This window comes from Hemitrygon akajei, chromosome 1 (genome assembly GCF_048418815.1).
Source record: "Hemitrygon akajei chromosome 1, sHemAka1.3, whole genome shotgun sequence".
In the NCBI taxonomy this organism is placed as follows: domain Eukaryota; kingdom Metazoa; phylum Chordata; class Chondrichthyes; order Myliobatiformes; family Dasyatidae; genus Hemitrygon; species Hemitrygon akajei.
The window spans coordinates 38,579,309-38,595,589 of NC_133124.1; the positions used below are offsets into that span (position 1 = coordinate 38,579,309).

The 16,281-nt window shown below is 41.8% G+C and overlaps 1 long non-coding RNA gene across 2 annotated transcripts; it reads right to left on the reverse strand.

The window, feature by feature from the left end:
• Positions 1 to 323: 323 nt before the first annotated feature.
• Positions 324 to 15,975, reverse strand: LOC140725727 (uncharacterized). 2 transcript variants are annotated; one of them, XR_012098437.1, is made up of 4 exons: positions 15,494 to 15,975; positions 11,065 to 11,276; positions 7,622 to 7,748; positions 324 to 2,496 (listed from the first exon to the last, which is right to left on the reverse strand). It is a non-coding gene; the product is annotated as an uncharacterized lncRNA (long non-coding RNA). The 2 variants fall into 2 exon arrangements; XR_012098440.1 differs by having other exon boundaries at positions 11,023 to 11,276.
• Between the last annotated feature and the right edge of the window lie 306 nt (positions 15,976 to 16,281).

The following is a 16,281-nucleotide window of genomic DNA, read 5'->3' on the forward strand; positions in this document are numbered from 1 at the left end:
AGAAATTGGTCTGAAAGGCACAGTTTCTGACACCACAGCACCCCCTCATTATTGCATTTAAGCATTTTATGCTCAGGTTTCTGGAGTGGAGAATTGACTTAAATATATCTGAATCAGTGGTGAGAATGCTACCAACTGACTGTCAGCAGACCTCAAATATTTCTTTGCTGATCTCAAGCTATCTCCACCTTTGGTAGAAATGATCTTGGAAGTTCTTGTATTGTGAACTGGTAATGGAATTAGCAAAGGGAGACACATGTAGAACTGAAAATGAACACAAAGCATCGAATGGAAAATAAATGGGAAAGTAACAACACTACCAGTTGGAGTTTCACAGAACCTTTAATTTAGTACAACATCCACTCCACAAACAAAATTTGTTACCAAGCTCAGGAAGAGATACTGAAGCACCTGAATTAAGTTAGAAGGAGCATCTTAGAGATGAAGGAGAAATGGATGTCAAAGGGATGTGTGGTTTGGAGCTGTACTCAAGGAGTAGCAATGTTTAAGTTCAGGAAGCACAAGGGCCAGAATTGCAGGGGCACTGAGGACTGGAGAAGATTACAGCAACAGGAAAGGCTGAGTTCATGAAATGATCAGAAAACAAACATGTACCATTTAAAATGGAGCCTTTACCAATTTAAGAAAGTCAGTTTTACTCAACAAGTCCAGAGAACAGATTTGGTGCAAGTTAACATTCAGACTATATAATTGTGGATGCATTCAAGCTATGAAGGATGAAATATAAGTGGCTGGGTAGAACAGCATTTGGATTGCAATGTCAAAGTGTAACAAAAAGAATACGAATTTCAGCAGAAATGGTTGAAACAGTTCAAGCAAACAACAATGTTATCATGATGACGATGGTGATGTAAAAACTCAATCCATGATCCATTAGCTTATCAGGATAGCAAATGAACCAATTCAGTGTCAAGCTGTAGAGAGAGAGAAAGAGGGAAAGGTGTTTGGGGTTGCTAGCTGGGGAAAGCATCTTGTTGCAAAGACTAAAGATCATGGATTTTGTCTACTTAAATTTTACCTTGAAGAGTTTCCTCTCAGCCAGGAAAATATAATTTCACAATTCAGGAGACTGGATGGTTTGAAAACAGACAATGGAGAGTTAAATGTACTGCATGCTGTGGGAAAATTGTCACTGATCTGGCAGCAGATGATGTTGCTGAGGGACATCATTTAAATGAGGAAAAGGAGAGTGAAAGCAGAATGCACCAAGAAAAATAAAAGGAATTAAGAATTAAGATATCTTATGATCACATTACCTGCATATTGGGGCCCTTATTCCACCATTTTCAGTGGAGTCCGAGTTGGGCCAATTGATGACATTTTAAAATTATGGTGGGTGAGTAGAGTCAGCAGGTTGTCACTGTGGGCATGGCACTTAGTGGCTTAGTAAAAAAAACCCAAAGATAATGAAGATAGTGCTTTAAATTGATGGTATAACAATGAAATGATGCAACAGTGCCACACAATGGCCAATTCATAAAAAGTCACACAACATTGCACAACTCTACCTCGAAGTCTCATGGGAAAAATATACAAATCTTCATATAAAACACAGCTATTTGTTTAGGACGGCTTGTTCCACAGCACATTGAACTTCTCTGTCAGAAGACAAATAAGACCATATTTTTCTTTCCTCATTTTTAAGAGAAATTCACAAAATTTAAATTGAGCGTCCCAGTGACCACAGGCTTTCATCTCAAACATTCCTGCAGCATTCAGAATAATGTAGCCTTTTTGGTAGTTTCACTCAAAACTGGCATGTGAACTGACGAAGGTTTGACTATGAAGTGGGGGAACTTTTTCCAAGTTGCACATTAAGGGATATTGTTGGCTCATGGTGCCTTAGATATCAGCCTTCCCTCTCTGAGGCTGGCTTCAAGCAGACTTGTGTTCCAGCTCACTGCAAATCCCCGTCTGTATTTTGGCATCTGTGCTACGGTTATCAGTGCTGTGTCAATCCTTTGAGAAGGGTTTAAATAAAGTCTTTGTGAAACGGGACTGCAGATATGATATAGACTCCACAACTCCCTCCCGCTTCAGCTACTCTGTTGATCAGAATGATGCGTCAACGGTGACGTCATATTTTCAGGCAGTGCTACTCCCAGCACATTTTCTCTGTGTAAATTGTTCTGTCTCAAATGAACAGACCCAGACTTTAAAGTGGGATATGCCCAGAAAGATCATAGAATTCAGTTCCCCCAACACTAAAACAGCTTTCTTCCATCACCCACTGAGATGGTCACACATGTTGAATTAACTCTACATCCTAAAGATTATGATCACTCACAGACTAAACCTCTTTAAAGTTAAACTACAACAAACCAGAATGCATGTCAGTAGTCCAAACTCCTTTTGATACCCCTTCATGCTCTCTTGCTATCAGTCGACACTAAACCGTTACACATCACTGTTAGAGCCTTGGCTGAAATGCTTGTAAAATTCTGAGCATCACACTTCAGACAGGATGTCAAGGTCCTGGAGGCAGACAATATAAGACCGAGTAGAAAAAATATTAAAACAATAGGTAAACTATAGACATAGTACAGATTGAATCACTAGATTACAGGAATGAAATGGTAACAGTAAAAGTGTTGCAGAGGACCTTTATGAAGATGTCGCCAAGACTAGTCAATTATAGTTATAAAGAATGACTATAAGACATAGGAGCAGAATTAGGCCATTCAACCCATCAAGCCTGCTCCACCATTTGTTCATGGCTGATTTATTATCCCTCTCAACCCCAGTCTCCTGCCTCCTCCTGGTAACCATTGACACCCTTACTAATCAAGAAGCTAGTTTGGCTAGGCTGGGTTAATTTTCTTTGCCTAGCAAAGATGGGGGAGAACATTTAGCTGAGAAGAACAAAATCACAGGAAGCCTATATGGAGTGGGTTACCAGAGGTTATGGACAGCAGCAAGTTGGTGAAAGTGAAAGGTGAAGTTTTTTTTATCCAGTAGATGTTGGAGAGCTCAAACTCGTTGCCTGGAAAGGCAGTGGAGGTCACAGCATTGTATACTTAAAGGTTCTTGAACGTTGATGTCAGCCAAAAAACGGGAAATAGCTTTTCTCAACCAATGTCTATATGATGAGCCAAGTTCATTCTCACATCAGGAGCCTAGTTTAGTGCCAGTTTCTTCTGCATTTTATTTGCTGGCAAGTGCTGTTACACGGAACGTGTTACAGCAAAGACCATCGAAATAATTCAGAAGACAACCAGGTACTCTATATATCTAGAGGGAAAAGAAACTGTAAGAGCCTTTGGAAATCTAACATTTGGGGTAGAGTCTTATTGGACTCATTTAACTTAAATGGATCATTTCTGTGCTTAAAAGTCCTTATTTCTTATCACCTTCCTACACATTGGAATGGTTGTGAATCTCCTCACTGTTACTGGGCCTTAAAATCAGAAATTCACTCCATTGCATGAGAGTGTTAGACACAAAAATGATAGTGGCACTAATCACAGTTAATAAGAATCTCTGTATAATTCCAAAAATCTGAGAACAATTGAGTAGCAATTGTGATGGTATATGAATAAAACTGAAAAATACATTTGATTGTGGAAAACTGAAAATGTCTTAATATTTCACATAAAATTTGCTGCATAGAAGATTATTCTTTCAGTGGAGACAACTTCAAGGGTCATATCTTATTGAATTTCTAGTGCATACTCCTGGAGATGAAAAAGTTAACTTCCAGAATTGCCTCAAAAACACTGAATTTTTATGTGTGTTTATGATACATGCTCGTAAAACACAATAGACAGCTCAGTGATCCCATTTGCACATGCACTAGAGCACGTAATTCAGGACCATCTTTAACCTAATTCACCCAATGTGACAGACATATTTTGGTTTTACTGAAAAGCTTGATCCATCTGGAAAATATTACTTTTTATATTTTCATATTCATCAACAAGTAAACTTTTACATAATTACTCTGAAATGTGTAGGTACCAACAGGATCAGTGGAATAGCAGTGAATCTCAAGAATACACAGATTCTGGAAAAAATGAACTTTAAAACATATGATGTTAAAATCATATGGTAGGTTAGGCAGCTTTTGGTAGGAGACAGTTTTTGTTCTACAAAATCTTTCTAAAGTGTGTATTGAAAGAAAATTGTAGCATGGAAGAACATGGACATCTAGTCAATGGAAAATTACAGAACATTTAAGACAACATTTCAGGCGGATAAGGAAGTAATAACAGTGGGTAGCAGTTTAGTAACAAAATGTTGGAAAGAGTCAGTGGATCGTTTATATTCAAAGAGTGAGGGAGGGAGGGAGGGGAGAGAGAGAGAGAGAGAGAGAGAGAGAGAGAGAGAGAGAGAGAGAGAGAGAGAGAGAGAGAGAGAGAGAGAGAGAGATAATATTTCAGATTAGCATACTTTGATGGAAGATTATTGACCTGAAACTTTAATTCTAATTCTCTCTTTGCAGATGCTCCCTGACCTGCTGTATATCATTACATTTCCGGCATTATTAATTCAGATTTCCAGCAACTACATTTTGTTTGCATTCTGATTACTAATGATGCAGGTTCTGTTTCCAAGGGCAGAGAACACACAAAACAATAAGTAATACTGATCCAACGTAAAATATTCCTAAAATAAAGAGCTAATCTTCGTTGGGCTCTACACATAATATTGAGATCACAAAAGAATTAAGATGTAGATTTAATTGCATGCTGTCAGGTATAGGGGAATATAAGCTGATGTTTTAAAATTGATCCCTTTCATGCAAACTATACAAATTCAAAGCCCTTGGAACAGAAGCAATTAAAGTTATGACTGGATTGAAGAGCAATATGATTCCACTACTTGAGGGGTTATGCAGTGCTGGGCTGTAAATATACAATTATATGCCACAGATTTAGGTTGGAGTTGAGGAAATTTCATAGAGGCTTGTATGATATTGAATTTTTTGAGGAGATTTGGTATGTCACCAAATACTCCAGTAAATATCTACAGACGTACAATGGAGAGCATTTTAACTGGTTGCATCACTGTCTGGTGTTGAAGGGCCACTGCACAGGATGGGAATTTGCAAACTCAACCAGCTCATTCGTGGCCACTAGCCTCCCCAGCACTGAGGTCATCTTCGGAGGGAAATGCCTCAAGAAGGCAGCATCCATCATTCTGGAGCCCGATCACCCAGGACACACTCTCTTCTCATTACTACCATCAAAGAAGAGGTACAGGCGCCTGAGGACACACACTCAATGTTTTAGGAAATGCTTCTTCTCCTCGGCCATCATATATCTGAATGGACAATGAACCAACCCATGAACACCACCTCACTATTTTGCTCTCTTTTTGTGCTACTTATTTAATTTCATTTTTTAATATATTTCTCAGTGTAATTTATAGTTTTTTTTAATGTACTGCACTGTACTGCTGCTATGAAACCACAACTTTCATGACATATGTCAGTGATATTAAACCTGATCTGATTCTGATTCTGAATTTACTTTCCGGGGCCCAGAAATAGAAATCAAGACAACACTGACGATTAGACTGGAAAGTGGGTGAAGATGAAAGTCTTGTAGTATGGTTGGACTGAATAGCAGTTCCCTTGTGTCCACCGTATTGAACTTCTCCAAATAGGATGTTGTTTATTATTTTAAAAAGGAGGGTAATTTAATCTGTGTGAGGGAGCAGGGCAAAGTTACACAGGCATTCAGTACTGTTTATTAACTGGGCCTTCGACCCACCGCTTCCACGTAGCGCTAATCCCGTTCGTTCGCACTGTGTAATGTAGGATGATTGCAAAACATTTTTTTGGCACGCAGACAGGGAGTGAAATAATCACGAAACAAAATGACGCTAGAGTGACGGCTCTGGTGTTTTTTTCTATTTTCACTTATTCGCTTAATTACTGTACTAAGCGGCAGGTTAATCTACTCAAGCTATTACTCATTTCTGCGTTCCTTCTGCATTGCTGCAGTCAACGAAAACAAACAAGAAATTGCTTCTGGAATCCTCTGCGCATATAAACGCTCCGGTGATCTAATCAATATTTTATTTTGACTGTTTTAACTCTTACAAATAAAGTTCTTGACACATTTGATTATTGTGACCAAGTTTTTTTTAGATATTGTTGTTCCATCCGTCCAAATCCAAAACGATGGTTTCTATTGTCTAACCAGAATAATTGCGGAAATAATGATTCACATTCTCCCCCTTGCCAGCAGGTGGCGCTGCGGAAACGCTGTTAGGGTCATTGTGAGTCCCAAAACTCCCTTGAGATTTTTGGACTTGCAAATCTTCCTGTAGCGAAATCTGGCTGATAAACGCTTTCAGCCTTGCTATCTAAATAAAATCGAAAGTAAACTTCAAAATGCCCGGTTGACCCAAAGATTATATCCATCTTCTCGCTTTTGACCTGGTTGTGCGATTGATGTGTTAGTGTTATTATAGATAGGCACTCTCTTCTGACAGATCTAGATTTTTTAGTTATAGCTGGGAATAATAGGCAACATGGAAAGTGGCCGTTCTTCCACCTTGGGGTACTGCCTCCACACTCCCTATCCGACTGCAGACTTTCTTCTTCCGCAATACGTACCATTTATGCTTCTTGTTAAACGCATCGATTTGATTCGGCGCAAATTGTGTATTCATTAAGGTCTGCCTCTAAATCATTGAATGTATACAGACATGCTTTCCTGTGTACCAGTTATGCAGCACTACACATCCTGATTTTTTTCCGTTTTAAAAAGTAAACATTGCGCTTTTTAAATTCAGCGTTGGGGATGATTAGATATAATCGTTGTAACTGGCGGATCCATAAATTCTGACTGATTTCGAAGTGAATTGTTTATCAACAATAACCTTTACAGTATTTAAATGCAGATCGTGATATTAAAAACATTTAATATATCCTTAAGCCTTGAAATTATTTCGTTTTAAAAATGGGGAGAATACAGGATAGGAAAGCATTTCGTGATTTATTTTAAAGTTTAAAAAAACGATCAATTCAGACACGGTGTCACCTTGCCCGCGAAGGAAATGGAAAGGAAATTCCAAAAGCTAGTTCTGATGAAAACAACAAACAATAAAGATCTGAAATATATCCTATAAAGTTCTTACAATGTATTTTTGTTGAAATGAGCACAACAAGCTGCAGAGGAAAAAACAATGCAGTGCGACCAGATGAGCCAACGCCAAAGCCATTATGGAAATCCAGTATTTTACTAGAACTGCAATGACGCGGCTTGGAATGCAACTCTTTTGAGAATCCTGTTTGGTTACATTTTGTAATTTAACCTGAGCGAACAGGAAGCAGCTTTTTTAAAAAACCGAAACACATATTCACTGATTCCTTAAGTGACAATATTGAATCCCCCGAAATCTATATATAATAAAGAAATATTTGATTTTACTTTGCAAGGTAGGAATATATATATATAAAATATCTAAGCGGGTTTTATATTGATGTAATATTTACGCGTTGTATGTAAACTAACAGATTAGGCACGCAGAAGTACTGTAGTAAATGGAATTTTTAAAAAAGAGTATTATTTAGTCTCTCCGCAGTTGCTCATACAGTAAATTATCCCAGCTTTATACAGTGTGCTGCTCACCACGCTGCAGAACTGACCTGAACATAGGAGGGGAAAACAATTCCACGATTTTCCATTTCTGCGCTCGACCGATGCTTTTCTGCCCATTCACTTTAATAGGGTTGGACTGCGAGCAGAAAATCGGGGCAATAAGTCGTTATTTACCTGTAGGGAAGCATTTAAGATTAAATTAGTGAACGTAACGGATTCAGGGTTGTACGATAGCCTGCAACTTAGTGTGAATTATTTAGGATGGCCTACTTCCCTCTTCCGGTACCTGAGGCGTTGGTCAGAGTATTATGACACCAGTTATGTTGTCGTACTAAGTTCTGTAACTCGGAGTCCATTAGTCCCAGTCCCAGCGATTGAAGTAGAAGATACCGATTTGAGAGACATGGGCAGTTGGAATCCTGGTTTCAACATCTATCCTACCATTCTAAAACTACAAATAGAACCTGCAGCTTTGAAATGAAGTAATGTCTGCACGTCAAGACTTTATTGATACATACGCAGACCTAACCTAATAGGTTGCACTGAAGTTTGCAAAGGTGGGGGTTTGGCTCAGAGAGCGTTTTGGGGGCATGGCGCCTAACTTGAATCAACTTGATCCAGAATATCCACTTTGAAATGGTGAGCGGACTTCCCACTCATTCCAACACTGGAATCTAACTGTGCTTTACCAAGCAATAGGCTTTAAGGAAATGTATCAATTTTCCTTCTTTATGCCGAGACATGACGTAGATTTCACGCAGGAGTATCTTTCAGGCGCTTGGTAGAGTTAACACTCTGCACAAAATGCAAAATAGAATTAGACAATCAAATGTTGACTTCGATTAGCTTATTAACCAAGTGGTTCTTAAAAAGGCGAAAATGCATCGTGTCTTCCACGACCTCGGGTCGCGCAGATACACTCTACTTTAGAAGTGATGTCACCGTAGTAATGCAGAATAGAAACGCGTTATCTGCATGAAGAAACAATCCAACCACCCCTACATGCTACAAATGGTTCTCCGACCGGAATCCTAAATTGTGAATAATTAATATTTTTATTTATTTGATGTTTTATGGTTTAAAATATTTCCAAAATATTAGCTGCAGGGCTAGAGAGTTGGGTAAGAGATGTCCCCATAGTAACATTAAAAAGATCCGCTTGGAGATATATGGGGGGGGGGGAAGCAGTTAAATTATGAGAAGAATTCAAAGTTTTATTTCTAGTTTGGAAGTGTAGCAGAACATTTAGCTTATTCAGGACGGGCTCGATTTAATAAACAATATCCTTGGTCTTGCGTGTTGCCAGTTAATTGGAATCTAATGTCTCAGCTTAACTGGGACATTTTAGGGAGCGACGTTTCTTCCTCAAAGACAAATTGCGCATGGCTTGTCTTGGGAAATTAAACCTAGGTTAGAACTATTTAACGTATTTTGCTTCGCCTCGGCAGATTTCTTTCTTAATAGTTGGCATTTCCAAAGGCAGGCTGAAATAGCCCATGAAAGCAAAATACGAAGAAGTTATGCTTCGTTCACCGGACCCTGCTCTTTGCGCTGAGCCTCTCCCTGCTCAAAAGGGAGCAATAATTATTAATTATTCTGCCCACTTTTATAATTTTGTGATACAATTGATTAAAACATGTCATGCATTTTCCACAAGCTTTGTAAACCTCCACCGGAGTGTTGTGCGAATACTGATTATTTTCTTTAGATGGGTTAACAAAAGCTTTCTGTCAGTTTAGTTGGGTTGAATGGCGCTCGCTCAGCTCCTCCGAAAGCGTTTGATTGTAACGAAGGTTGAACAGATTCACTGACATCTGTCAGCCGTTTCCTATTGTATTCTTTCCCAAAAAAAATCCATTCGTCAAAGAAATAATCACATTATACTAAAAAACTTCGCTCTTTCGCCAGTTTTGAGTAAGCGGAACACAATCGGTCCATGCAGCGCCTGGAGGAGCAGTCAATTAGTGCCTGACTACCCTGGTCGGGAGCACACTGTGCTGCAGATGTGGGGGTTTGGATTTTAAAAGGTGATGTGTATTGTGTTACCTAGAGAGGGGCCAAGTCACCACAACACATCTGCCAATTAACACTTTGCGATTTTCAATGGGGCATCCTGGATGATAATCGCAGTTGCAAAGTAATAGCGCTTCTTGTATTCGCGATACTTTCTGAGGCCTGAATTCAAAAGGAGCAGAAGACAATGTCAGTTCGTGCGCACCTAGTCCAGGCAGGAGTGGCTCAGCCGGGGGGGCGCTGTGACACCCACTCGCTTTCCATTCACACTGATCGCTGTCATCGCCAATTAGTTATTGCACCTTTTGAGAGACTTTTCTGCGTTCGTAGAAGTAAATCGTATTAGAATGCTAATAGTCACAAATAAAAACGCATACTTTTATTATTCCTGTATAAACTCTTGATAATGCAAAACGTAGCGGCAAGTTCCACGACCTCTGAAGTGTGTGTGGTCACTGGTGGATGTGCTTTTGTACTCTCTGCAGTCTGCTGGGCTCTCCGTGGGTGCGGGTCGGTTAGGGAAGAGCTGCGCTTGGGGATGGGTTTGATTGGATTTGAAGTTGAGTCAAGTTGCTGGTACAGTGCAGTCAGTGGCTCGGCTCTTGGCATTCACCGCGTGCCTTAATTGTATGACATTAAATCAAGGTCCGCTGTGAACACGGAGAGCGCGAGTCTGCCATCAGCTTGAAGGGAAAAGAGGGACAGTTAATTAGCAATTCCACAGCCCAGTTCACCCGGTGGCATTGCGAGAGAAATATAAAACCGTTACATCCAATGCCACGTTGTTCCTTTATTTGTTGATTGCGTTCTCCTCGCCAACCTGCCCGTAATGTCAATTGTAACCTTTCTGCCCTGGGTTCAGGCGGTCCGGCTGAACTGTGCCAACGCGCAAACGGTCTCGGAAATCTGCGGTTAGTTCGGCTTTGGTGATATGTGCCGCTAATTGTGCATACTTTAAGAAGGATCTGACCTCAAACTTTACACGCGTTTGGCTATGATTTGAATGTTCTGGGGGGGGGGGGGATGCTGGAGGGGTGGGGGAGATTATAAGAAAACTTACAGAATCTGTACATTTTGATTACCTATTTGATTACAACTTTGAACAATACAGAAAGTAAGGTTACTTGATCTTCTGCCCTTCCTCTCTCCCTCTCTCACCCTCCCTCTCTCCCTCTCCCTTTCTCTCTCTCTCCTCTCTGCAGTGCGCAAAAGCAGTAGACGAGGCACCTGCCCAGTCCCCTGTGAGCAGGGAAGCCCATCTGGTCCGTCATTTGCCACACTCCACAGAGCTGCAGATGCTGATTTGTGTAGTCCTGCGGTAAATATTGTCACATTTTAAATATATAACATATAATAAACAAACCAAAAACACGTCGCGCTCAAAATCGCTGAGCAGGGGCCCGGTGCTCAGGGAGAAGTGCGTGCATACATTTACCCCTGGTATCCGTGAAGAATAATCCCCGCAGGGATGACTGACCCTTGCAGAAGGTCTGTGCTTAGGTCCGCGTGAAAGAAGAGTCTTTGCGGGGGTCTTTATCGTGTCCATGTCTCCGTTCTTTTCCTTTTAGGCAAGCGTTGGCTCTGGCCTGTTGGGAGGAAGCGACCGCGGACGCTGGCTGCTGCCGGGCTCATTTACCTCAAAGTTGCGCGCGGCATCCGGTCGGTGAAAGATGAGAGTGAAGTGGTCTCCTATAAAGAACACAAACAACATGGAGTTTAGAAAGGGAGGTCGGCTCTCGACCGCCGTCAGACATGGTAAAGGGCAAAGGAATCTGCAAGATACAAAGACATTTCTTTAAACAGTCAAGGTTTGGCCGTCCACGCACTATACAAAAGCTCAGCAAATCAGTGATCCCGTTCCAGTAAACAGCCCAGAGAAACGCTTGTAAAGTATAAATAAATAAAACGCCTTCTCTGGAAGACCTTTTTCCTGTCACGTCAGTGAAAGAATAGGGTGAGAACATCACAGACTACTCTCCCGGAGCGAACTGGAGGAAACTACAGAGCTACAGTTTGTCTAATAGATGACAGCAAGAGGGATTTTATTCGTTTGGGAAGAGGGGTGCTGACGGAGCCCTTTTCTAACACCAAGGCGGTCGCCCGTTTTCACGATCAGGAGGTCGCCCATGAAACCGAAGCACTGCAAAGTTTAGTTGCACAAATGCCATTCGCACGACTTTCAGGAAGGTTGGGTCTGCAACCGACCGACATATACTTCTGTAATCTCGGTAGATAAGGCAAATAACGGCATAACCTCTGTATAAAGGTTGACTTCAATGCGCTACGTCTCCGGATGATGGTGCAAGAGGCAGACTTTTCCAGTTTCTTGGCGGCACGATACAGCCGGAGTAGTCTCCCGCAGCCCTTGCCCCCGCGGTTCTGATCCGGGCTTAGGGATTAATGGCTCTCGAGCCAAACAAATAAGGATCTGCTTTTAGCACAAGAGGATTACATGGGGCCGGTGACGTCACCGGGCAGGCAGATGTTGGCTCCCAAACTCCTGATCATCTCCATGTCCTTGAGAGTGTGGAGAGGCTGCGGATCTCAGCATCACCGGGCCTTGCCCCACAGAAACGGCAGCGCCCACCTAGACCACACCACTCTGCCACTTATATCTTGAAACATTTTCCTTCAAGCAGTCCTTTGAAATTCAACAAGAGGGTTGCGGACCAGATACCCATTCAAAGCAGTCTTTAAAATCGTAGCTGTTGCCTCTGGCGGCCATTGGTCGACAATTCCCCTGCCCTTCCCTCTCGAGGTAACCATTCCTACCACACGGACAGGACCACTGGAAAATATTCGGGGAATATTTTCGCTTACTTTTGCACATTTGTGAACACATGCGCCCTGTGATCCTCAACCCCATCGGCACCACAGCCACCGGCAAACACACCTACTATCAGTTTAAGGATGATCACAGTTATCCAGGGAAGGGGGAAGCGGTAGGGATTAGGGATGGTGGGTAGGTGAGGTATCATAATCCGAACTACTTCAAAACAAGGCGAATAACAAAGCCCTCCGGTTACTGTTGAAAGCTCTTCAAATCAATAAATAACATTATACCAGATCACTATTTCGGAACAGGTTAAGGAATGGATTTGGCCCTACTCTGCTGTTGTCATTAAAACACAACGCAATGCAATTTGCTTCAAAGCAGGAATCCCATAGAAATATTGGCGTTCGGTCGAGTGCTGTACTCTAGCTATTTCTACTACTGTACCTCACCTCTTGTAAAGTAATTCAATAAAGTTGTTTATAACTTCATCCCCGCGCAGGTAAAATGTAGGGCACGTATCAGGATTGTCGGCCCAATTAATCCGCGAGAGCTACAACTAGTTTATGAGTCGGGTTTCAAAGCGATATTGCGGAATCTACACAGGAAGCTTGTTCTATGCCGGTCCTCGCGTTATCCTGACTATCGAAATTACGTCGCCTGCTGGCACTGAAAGACTGCAAGCCATAGAAAGCAGTCAATAACGAGATTAACGCTCAAACGGAATATTACCCCGCGTTCATATTTCCACGGTGTTCCAGAGCGAATTCATCAAATCGTGATATTTCTCCGATTCTTCCCGAATATGATGCCCCCTTTTTCAAAACGCGCACTTCAGCTAGCACCTCTTCACTCCAACGTACCGAATCAGCAGATAAAATAAAGGACGCGCAGGCACATCACAATGCACACCCATGACACGTACCCGTTTGAGAATGGCAAACGTTTGATTGACCCAGTTTATGCAGAACTGTCTTTCTATTTTTCGAATATGTAATGCGCCAGACCCTGCCCGTGATGCAGACTGATTCCATTAGGAGAGGGGGGCTTTCGCAGTGGAAGTGCTGGTGATTAAGGGAATGCGGAGGTGGAGGCGGCGGGAAAGGGTGGTGATTGCGCTGTGTGTGGGGGGGGGGGGATGGTTGCGGGTTGCTGTGGTGGCGGTGGGGCGGGGGGGGGGTGCGTAGAGCACTCAGCCTTTACAGACTCTGTGTCTTCCAGTGTATAAGCAGAGCGCTTTAGAAATACACAGAGCCGGTGAGGGCAAACAGGTCCGAAATAGAAGGCCCACGCCGGGCAGACCGGCGTGATCCCATCTGAACACGCACAGATTGTACATCCGGAGAAAAATCCCTCCATATACTGTGCACGAACATTTTTGTACACGTAAATCTCTAAGAAGGTAAAACGTGTCAGCAGATCGTTGCAATTAATTAATTTACTCGCCTAATAAAAGTCTAAATAGGATCATAAGTTAATCTATTGATGAACAGCTGTGGCCGTGTTGTCAATTTAACATAAAGTCATAACCGGATCGCTGTCCATGGTCTTGAAGAAGCTGGCGATCAAATTCCCCTTTTTACGGATGACTTTAACCCGGCGGAATAATCAGCTGCAGTATTTTCGATGGGAACCGACGTACGGATCAGCATTGGTAATATATAGTATAGCTTTCAAAAACCCAAGTTTTCAAACACACATTTTCAAATAGCTCTATTTCGCCAAATTATCTGTTGCAAAACAAAGGCCTTAAACTACGAATAATTTAATTGAAAATATCTGTTTTGCTGAAAGATATAGGAATTCACTGCCGTTAATAACACAAATAAATGAAATGCACAGGGCAAATCTGATTATATTCATAAAATGCTGGAATTTCTTCTTTTTAATTTCGTATTTATAACAACGACTATTTTGATTAGTAGACCATCCCTCTACTTTTTTTAAAAAAAGATTCCTTATACGTTATTACAATTGGTTGAAGTGAGTAGGGAGGTCACTATAGAAATTGCCCTGAACACACATTTTAGCATTTCTAAACATTATTGCGATTGAAGCCTGGTATCCATCGTTACCATATGCCCTTTCCTTTATACGATGAGCTCTAATTGTAGCTCTTGGTGGTGAAACATTCTGAAGAACTAATTCTGCAGACCAACAAATAGGACAATCCTGACAGGATAAGTCGAGGAAAGGGAAGAAAAGAACAAAAAAGGACAAATCTACTAAAACGGGATAATGAACGTAAAAATGGGGAATGCAGTCCTGTATGATATGTAATGGATTGAAATGTCACTTTCCTCAAATGATCACCCACAATGAGAAGGGCACAAAACAATCATCGAAAGAAGTCGGTTCTGTAGAATTTCTTCACTAAAGTGCTTGTACCGGAAGAAAATAGTCTCGTTACAATGGGACTCGCCATTTTTTCCTTTCAAAAGAGCCAGCTTCCATTGCTTCAGCACTATAGACAAAGAAAGCAAAGGCAATTTGCATTCTTTACTTGTGATTTTTTTTTAGGGGTAGGTTTACTAATTTCCGTCCCGTCTGGTAAGCTGTGTGATTCCTAAGAAGAAGAGCCCTAGCATTTTACGAAGTAAACAGGATTGATTCCCTCCTGTTAAAGAGTTTCAAGTCAAAAGAAAACCTTAGCAAATGAATGCACCGACCGACCGACCACAGGAGTGGTGGGGACGCGTACTCGACAAGGTCAAGATGAAGAGGAGTGCTACTGGGAGGGTGGGGGTTGGAGAGCGCACAAAGGATAGGATTATTTCTGGACCTACACTAAACGTCAGATAGGAAGAACAGCAGGTCAGAATGTATATATGTATACATATTCATATACATATATAAAATATATATTTTGATCTTAGCCACGCAGCACGGATGTAACTCAGAGTCATTGTGTGAACAGAGGTGGGGATATGCGGGAGGTCTATTCTTCCCTCGCCGTGCGAGCTGTCCCCTTATCCGCAACGCCTGCCCTCCCTGCCGAAATAAAATGTTCTTTTACGAGAAAATTATACACAGCAGCCGCTTGCACGTATTATGGAACTAGTGGGAGAAAGGAGAGGCCGCGACTCATGCACATTGTTTCAACGTATAAATTGCTTAAGAGAGAAACACGCACCTTACAACTGAATCGACGTCTTCTCATTACACCGTCTTCTTCCGTTCGGTACCTCTCGCACATCCATAACGTGGGACAATGGTAACAAATATGCTGGCTTGCAGCGGCGGAGCATTTTGTCAGCGGTCTGCACGTTCTGGAAGAGGTGTTGAAATAGTGGGATGAGCGCATTGCATTCTCTCATTCTGAGTCAGATGCTCCCAGCTCAGTTAAGCATGCCTTTTTTTTTGTCAAAAGAGGGCAGGTCGCATCATGCATCACAATGAGTTAAATCAGTCACTCTCAAGGCTCCTGCTGCCTCTAGCAGACTTGATGTGTATTTCCCAATTCCAAACGTGGGGACTTTTCCCCCCACTTTCTCTCTCTCTCTCTCTTCTTCATCTTTTGTGTGTGAACATCTGGCTTTGAACACGCTAAAACACTTCTCGCTCCCACAACCTCGTTTAAATGTGCAGCTTTTCCAGGCCACACAGCAAATGTTAAGGATCTGGCCCACAAGGAGGTTTCATAATAATTGGAAGATCGTGCCCGATACATTTACTTTATAGCAGCAACAAAGAGTGTATTTGATTTGACGAAAAGCCCAGCGCAGTTCCACTGGGCGGGGTGTTCGCAATGCGCTCTGAAAGGGGGTACTGACTGCACGCACTGTGAACCAGATGAATCACAATGAAAAAGACACTTTTGCGTGTTTTCTGCCAGGTGGAATTGCGGAACACTTAATTTGTTTCCGAGAAGCGAAAACAAACTGCCCTGGTCGTAGTTTCAATCCAATATGAACCTATAGG